Source organism: Gorilla gorilla, chromosome 12 (genome assembly GCF_029281585.2).
Source record: "Gorilla gorilla gorilla isolate KB3781 chromosome 12, NHGRI_mGorGor1-v2.1_pri, whole genome shotgun sequence".
Lineage (NCBI taxonomy): Eukaryota > Metazoa > Chordata > Mammalia > Primates > Hominidae > Gorilla > Gorilla gorilla.
This window is the reverse complement of record NC_073236.2, coordinates 101,390,660-101,398,959: the sequence shown is the minus strand read 5'-3', so window position 1 is coordinate 101,398,959 and position 8,300 is coordinate 101,390,660. Positions and strand designations below refer to the sequence as shown.

The 8,300-nt window shown below is 47.2% G+C and overlaps 1 long non-coding RNA gene across 1 annotated transcript; it reads left to right on the top strand.

Annotated features, from left to right (window-relative positions):
- Window positions 1–3,800: 3,800 nt before the first annotated feature.
- On the top strand, window positions 3,801–6,073 carry LOC134756718 (uncharacterized). Its single transcript, XR_010129812.1, has 2 exons — window positions 3,801–3,945; window positions 5,839–6,073. It is a non-coding gene; the product is annotated as an uncharacterized lncRNA (long non-coding RNA).
- Window positions 6,074–8,300: the final 2,227 nt, after the last annotated feature.

The window sequence follows — 8,300 nt, the reverse complement described above, 5'->3', positions numbered from 1 at the left end:
TTGTGATGGAGGTTACTTCATAAAGAAGTGGCCTGGGAGATGAATGAAAACTAAACACTGAGTCTACTCTAATTTTACCCACCATTAAGAGATGCTAATTTCGTTCCCGGGTGGGACCAAAAAGAAAAGGTGGAAACTATTCTTGGTGCAGACTGTGCATTAAAATCTCTAGATTAGCCAGGAATGATGAAGCACACCTGCAGTCCCAGCCGCTCGGGAGGCTGAGGTGGGAGGATTTCTTGAGCTCAGGAGTTCAAGACCAGCCTGGGCAACATAGCGAGATCCCCCCCATCTCCAAAAACAAAAAAATCTCTAGAGAAATAAAACTAGTTTGAATAGAGAAAGGAGGCCAGAGAATTGAATGAATGAGAGATTCAAACTGAGAAAGGACTGGAAATGATAGCAAGAAATAAAAAATCATGGTAGAAGGGAAAAAGAAGCTACTGGAGAGACTTTGGAAGAGAAGATTTCCCCTATGCAATGTTGAAGGAAGCTTTGTAACGCTTTCGCATTTTTGACATCATGTCCAAAAAAAAAAAAAAGCACTGGCAGTGATCCAGGCGGTAACAGTGATCTGGGAGGTGCTAGAGAGAACCAGAAGTCAAGAGTAGCAGCAGTGACAGAGAGTGCCATTGCACTACTGCTTTGAAGGTACAGTCTGTGCCGGGCCTTACTTCTCCAGTGAGGTCCCTGGAGCAGCAGCCTCACTGGGAGCTGGTTTGACCGGAAGAATCCCAGCCCCTGGAGGCCTACTGAATCCGAATCTGCATTTCAACAGGATCCCCAGGAAACTGGATGCACTTTCGACTGAGCCTTCACCTTTTTTAGGGCTCTTGCAACCCTATCTCCTTCTTCTATTTTTTTTTTTTTAAATTAAGACAAAGTCTCGCTATGTTGCCCAGGCTGGTCTCAAACTCCTGGGCTCAAGCATTCCTCCCACCAGGGCCTCCCAAAGTGCTGGAGTTACAGGCATGAGGCACAGTGCCCACCCTCCTTCTTCTATTTTTTCTTTTTCTGGAGACAGAGTTTCCCTCTGTTGCCCAGGCTGGAGTGCAATGGCGTGATCTTGTCTCACTGCAACCTCCGCCTGCTGGGTTCAAGCGATTCTCCTGCCTCAGCTTCCTGAGTAGCTGGGATTACAGGCACCTGCTACCACGTCAAGCTAATTTTTATATTTTTAATGGAGACGGGGTTTCACCATGTTGGTCAGGCTGGTCTCAAACTCCTGACCTCAAGTAATTCACCCACCTTGGCCTCCCAAAGTGCTGGGATTACAGGCATGAGCCACACTGCCCGGCCACCAGTTTTTCTTCTTTTCCCCTTCCCTTTTCATCATCTTCTTCCTCAAATTCCAAAAAATGGTCACGTGTGACAATCAATATGGTGGGTGTTTACATCTCTTCCCGGTCCTAATTCAAAGCCCAAGCTAGCCTCAATTCATAAACACGTGAACAAAACAGTTGCATTGGGCCCCAGAAAGCCATCAGGCAAGATGAACCCTCCCCCATAACATCTATATTTGTGTCATTTATTTATACAGAGGCTTAAGTATACACAGTGCTCTGTAGGGGAACATGCCAAGAAAAGAATACAATCCCTGCTCTTTACAAAATATTTTTCTTTTTCTCTCATAACCCTAGGGAATAGCCAGGGTGGGGATGGAATTATGAAATCTTTGGACCAAAATATATAAAATGAATAGAAGGAAGCCGTAGGTATTTTTTAGAGCCTCCAGACCTCTAAGAAAACAAGACTTTCCCAAACAATATGCATGAGCAGATTTTTGCTTCATGTGAAAACAAGCTCAGTTATCTGAAGGAAACTCAAACACACACACACACACACACACAGACACACACACACACCAGAAAAGACATTCTAAAGGCATTTTGTCAAAGATATTTTTAAAAGTGCATTTTAAAAGGCTGGAGTGAAGTGGTGCGATCTTGGCTCACTGCAACCTCTGCCTTCTGGGTTCAAGCGATTCTCCTGCCTCAGCCTCCAGAGTAGCTGGGATTATAGGCATGTGCCATCATGCCCCACTAATTTTTGTATTTTTAGTAGAGATGAGGTTTTGCCATGTTGCCCAGGCTGGTCTCAAACTCCTGGCCTCAAGCGATCTGCACGCCTCGGCCTCCCAAAGTGCTGGGATTATAGGCGTGAGCCACCACGTCTGGCCTGGAATAATTTTAAATTTATAAAAAAGTTGCAGAGATAGCTCAATGAGCTCCCATATAGTTGCCCCCCAGCCTCTCCTAATGTTAACATCTTATTCAACCAGGGTACATTTGTCTAAACTAAGAAATCAATGTCGTTAGCTGGGTACAGTGGCTCATGCCTATAATCCCAGCACTTTGGGAGGCCGAGGTGGGTGGATCACCTGAGGTCAGGAGTTCCAGACCAGCCAGGCCAACATGTTGAAACCCCGTCTCTACTAAAAATACACAAATTAGCTTGATGTGGTGGCGGGCACCTGTAATCCCAGCTACTCAGGAGGCTGAGGCAGGAGAATCACTAGGACCCGGGAGGCAGAGGTTGCAGTGAGCCAAGATCACACCATTGCACTCCAGCCTGGGGGACAAAGCGAGACTTCGTCTCAAAAAAAAAAAAAAAAAAAAAAAAAAGAGAAAGAAAAAGAAATCAATATTGTTACAACACTATTAACTACAGACTCTTATTCGGACAGCACCAGTTTTTCCACTAATGTTCTTTAGTCCAGGATTCCATGTTGCATTGAACATTAATACATTTCAGTAAAACAATACAGTGAAGTCACAGGATAACACACGATAATTGATTATCAGATGCAGATGGTGAAAAGAGCTTTGCCTCAGGTCAGGGGGGCCTAACACTCATCTCAAGCAGTGAAGGGACGCAAGTCGCGCCCGCAGGGGTGTGAGGTTGTTTCACACAGCGTCGGGGCAGGCATTCCAGCTCTCAGTAAGAACTAATATGGTTCAATGTACGCTAACTCCCCCAAGGAATTTGCAGTTCACATTAGGCAAAGGGTATAAAGCTCTAATTATGAACTCTGCAGCCAGAGTGGACCATGAAGTTGAACATTTCCACAAAGAAGAGGAGAGACTTACTTTCCCATGCTCTGAAGTCACACTTCCCGCCCTGTACTCTAGGAGCGATGCGAAGCCTCAGGACTCAAGCTTATTTCTGAAGCAAGGTCTCAAGTAAAAAAAAAAGAAAAAGAAACATTTAGACTTGCCCCTTCTGAGGAGTCGCCGTTCTGTGCCTCTCTAGGGGCCACCTTTGCTCAGAGGCTCCGTTAGGCTGGTGAAACAGGGGGCTACAGTGGGAGAGAGAAAGGCTGAACATTCCTCATCGTCGGCGTCCATTGGGGGCTCTCAGCGATGGCCTTCTCCGCTTGCAAGGTCATTGGTCTTTGAGCCGGACTCGCTGCCTAAGGCAGGCTAAGACTGGCATATTAGCATTCCATCTACATTTAACTTGGAATAAATTCTAGATTTAGCCCTGCAGCTAGGATGGAATTTTTCCCCTTCCACTGCCCTCCGCTTCCTGCCTTAGAGCTGGGTCTAGGGTGAGGCAGATGAGGGGCCAACAGCATAACATGCAGGGAGGCTCTTGCACCATCGTGAGAGTGAGCGCATGTCTCCTACAATTTTTCCACTCTAGGTCCTTTGCTTGTCACACAGCGTGGTTACCTCTTCCTCACCTGCAGCTTCAGCCCCACTGTGTTGTCATAATGACTTAGCACCTACAAAATGAAAAGAGGGCCAAAAAATACCCCAAAACGTCTAGCTTCCCCCTCAGTTAAGTGTTCAAAGTGTCCTAACTTCCAGCTTCGAAATAGGACTAAAGATGAACTATGCTCCTGGCACCCCCTGTTGAGAGCCCAAGTTCAGCAGATTGCGGCCATGGGGGACTGAAAATGGAACCCTGGACAAAGACACTTGCTGGGTGACCCAAGGCAAGGTACACTTTGACTGGCACATCTATTGAATGAGTATATTAAGAGTTTGGGGTTTTAGGCTGGGGGCGGTGGCTCACGCCTGTAATCCCAGCACTTTGGGAGACCAAGGCAGGCGGATTGCCTGAGGTTAGGAGTTCAAAACCAGCCTGGCCAGCTTGGTGAAACCCCATCTCCACTAAAAATACAAAAATTAGCCAGGCATGGTGGCAGGCGCCTGTAATCCCAGCTACTCAGGAGGCTGAGGCAGGAGAATCACTTGAACCTGGGAGGCGGAGGTTGCAGTGAGCCGAGATTGTGCCATTGCACTCTAGCCTGGCAACAGAGTGAGACTCTATCTCAAAAAAAAAAAAAGGGTTTGCGGTTTTAGAAAGAAGAGAGATTCTAGAATCTCAGAGATTTCCTTATTATTTTTGTGAGACAGAGTCTCATTCTGTCTCCCAGGCTGGAGTGCAACAGCACAATATCAGCTCACTGTAGCCTCTGCCTGCCAGATTCAACCAATTATCCTGCCTCAGCCTCCTGAGTAGCTGGGACTACAGGCTCCCACCACCACGCCCAGCTAATTTTTGTATTGTAGTAGAGATGGGGTTTCACTATGCTGGCCAGGCTGGTCTCGAACTCCTGACCTATAGAGATCTGCCTGCCTCGGCCTCCCAAAGTGCTAGGATTACAGGCGTGAGCCGCTGCGTCTGGCCAACCCTCTCAGATTTCCGACTCAGAAATGTAAACAGTGGAAAGAAGGCGAGAGAGCAGGCTAGTAGTCTCCAGAGAGATCTAACTGGCAGATAAGAACAGAACTTTAAGGGTTATTCTCCTGCCTCCAGATTACCTGGACATCCAAGCAGGGCTAGCAGCTCAGAATTGCCCCCAAGCACTTCAGTCTTAATCTTCTCATATGAAAAATAAAGGAATTTTGATTAGTGAATGGTTATCAACCAAGACTATTCATTAGCATCACAAGGAGTCTTTGCAAACACCAGTGCCTGAGCCCCACCTCTAGAGATGCTATTGAATTAGTCAGGCCTAACCGCTAGTCCTTTTCAAACTCCCCAGATGGTTCTACTCTACTGCCAGGCTTGAGAACCTCTGTGATGGGTGAAGTCTCAGATTCCCTCGCTGACACTCTATGATCCTGAGAGATAATAGTTAACTGCTTTTTGACTTGGCTTCTCTGGACAGAACCCAATTCAAACATTCCCATTAAAATGACCAAAAGTGTAAAGAAAGGTAAAGGGTCTTTAATTAAGTCTCTGGCCCCCTGGAAGAAGGAAGCTGGGGAAAAGACAGCCATGAGGGCAAGGTTAATGGTACATTTTTAAGTAAAAACGGCTCCAGAGACTCACAGCCACAGTGGCAGCTAAAAAGTCAAAATTAAGTTTCTCTATGTGCTCTGGCCCAGCCTAGGGGCATGGCCTTGTAGCCCTGATCATTATGCAGTTATTCAGCCGCCCTCCCAGGCGGGTGCAGGCCCTTGGGTAATCAGCCAACAATCTCAAGTTGACCTCCTGGGAGGCCACCAAAGCCAATTAAACTAGAGGTCACCCGGGTTCGGCAAGAATGGTGGCCAGCCTAGGCTTCACTGAGCAGCAAGTGAACAGTAGGCTGCAGTGAGTACAGTAGGTGTTAGAGCCTCAGCAAGCTGATCACATGCTGAGCACAGTAAAAGCCTGAAAGGCCCATGGAAGATTGGGCAACAGTGGATTGCAGGACCAAAGTCCCAGGGCAGAAGTACATCTAGTACCTCACAGTAGATATTCCTAATCCAGCTGCCCAGTGCATTACACAGGGCAGGCTCTTTTCCAGGGCATAAAGGTGTTTTTTCTGTTGTTGTTTTTTGTTTTTAATTCCCCTCCTGTTTTCTTTAGTTTTGCTTTTGTTTTTTTATTTCTCTCTAGACTTTCCATGTACACTATGAATGCCAAATGCTGTGAATACCAACCCATGCTTTCAAAGAGCCTGCTGCCTCAGAGCATGTGATGTGGAACTTTCTGGTGGCCTGGGCGTGGAGGTTCTCAACCTCAGCTGCACACTGGGTTTAGTTGGTCTGGAGCGAGATCTAGGCATCAGTATATTTTTTTAAGCTCCCCATGTGATTGTAATATGCAGCCAAGAATAAAAAAAAAAACACTGGGCTAGGTCATTCCTGGCCGAGGTGAGGAGGTGGTGAGATGGATTGGAAGGGGACCATGGCAAGGATTCCTAGGGGTGTCAAGGAGGAGATGAAAGGAGGACTCAGACAAGGGGATCTGGCAAGTTTTCAGAAATCACCTGCTGATGCCTTTTAAAGCTAATGCCATTATTGAATCTTAGTCATCCATTCATCCACTACTCACCAGTGACTAATATTGATGTGTTTTAGAAATATAAAGATGAATTAAGACCCAGTCCCTGCCCTTAGGCGGCACACAGTAGGAGAGACAGACTCATGAACACATGGTGGTGTAATCAAAGTTAGTCATGGACTGTATATGTACTCAATTCTGGGGCCCACAGGGCACCCCATTCTGTGGGTAAGGGGCAAGCTCACCCCAATGTCAGGCATACTGGGAAGAGGCTAAAGCTAAAATATCCAATGAGAGCCTGCAAGGAGGGCCTTGGACAGGGGAAAGACAAGAACTTCTTGGGCTTTCTGGGCTTCCTCTCCAGAGCCTGTGTCCTGAGAACTCTGTGAAGTAGGTACACTCAAGGATACTCTACTGGACAACTCCAGGGGTGTCATTCATTTGTATTTTATGAAAACACTGCCCACTAGGGTTGTGCACCTAGATGGCATTGCGAGTGTGGTAAGAGAAGCTGACTCTGACCAGAGGGCTCCGGGAGGTGCCTCTGCCGTTTGATAAGGAAGCTCCTATGAGAAACACGGGAACAGATCTATGCCTGTGGGCTCTGAGAACAGCCACATCCAGAAGCCAGGCAGAAGATTCTCTATTTTTCTTTCCGGTTTTCCCAGAGCCTTCAGTGAAGTAGAATTAAGAACGAGTCTGTGGCCACCCTTTGGGCTGGCATGGTTCCAGACACTGGCATCCTCTAGGGCCAGGGTAGTTGTGGCATCACCAGAACTGCAGAGAGGCTCACTGCAGCATGGGCAGGGCTATGGTTTGCACGTGTCTCCCAAAATTTCATGTGTTAAAAACTTAATCCCCAATGCAACAGTGTTGGGAGGTGGGACCTAGTAAGAGGTGACTGGGTCAGGAGAGCAAAGCCCTCATGAATGGATTAACATCATTATTAAAAGAGTGGGTTGTTACAAAGCAAGTCTGGCTCCTGGTGCCTGTTGGTCTTCGGTGCTCACTTCTGCCTTCACCCTTCCACCATGGGATGACCCTCACCTATTGTCAGTGGCATGCTCTTGGATTGCCCAGCCTGCAGAACTATAAACTGAATAAATCTCTTTTCTTTTAAGTTATACTGTGGTTTTCTGCTGAAGCAGCAGCACAGTGAACTAAGATAGGCAGTGACCCAGAGGGATGAGGTCCCATGACTGAGACCTCACCCAAGCACCCACAGAAATATACTAGATGGAAGGGAGGCTAGAAAGGGGAGTTGAGGTCCTGCCACCATGCTGGTGGGGATGTGTAGCCCATGGGCTTGGGTTTAATTTTTTTTTTTTTTTTTTGAGATGGAGTCTCACTCTGTCACCTAGGCTGGAGTGCAGCGGAATGATCTCGGCTCACTGCAACCTCTGCCTCCCAGGTTCAACCAATTCTCCTGCCTCAGCCTCCTGAGTTGCTGGGATTACAGGCGTCTGCCACCACACCTGACTAATTTTTGTATTTTTAGCAGAGACAGTGTTTCACCATGTTGGCCAGGCTAGTCTGGAACTCCTGACCTCAGGTAATCTGCCCACCTCGGCCTCCCAAAGTGCTGGGATCATAGGCATGAGCCATCACACCTGGCCACCGTTGCCAATTCTTGATGACATCAAGAATTTTTTCTTGCTACCTGTGCCACATCCTGCTTTTGGAAGAAAGGAGGAGAGCGGTGGGCTTCTGTTGAATCACTCACCACCCACGTTTCCCCATAGCTGACAGGGAAGGAGTTGGCCATGGCCTCTATTGCATTATCCATTGTTCATTACCATAAAAACAAAGGGATATCTTTCAATATCTAGGCAATGCAAAAACCTTGCCTTCCAAATAGGGTCTAACCTCTCTGATTCAACTTATCAAATAGCTAGCTCTACAGCCAAGGGTAAAACAAAGAGACCTCAGCTTTGGGCTGCAGGATTCAGCTTCCCAGATGGGAAGTGAGAGCTTGCTGGGCAAGTTCCTCCTCCACCTCCCACTAGTTCACTTTGACCTTCCTTTGATGGTCAAACCCATTTCTCCCAACCACCAGCATGATTCTGATCACTGTT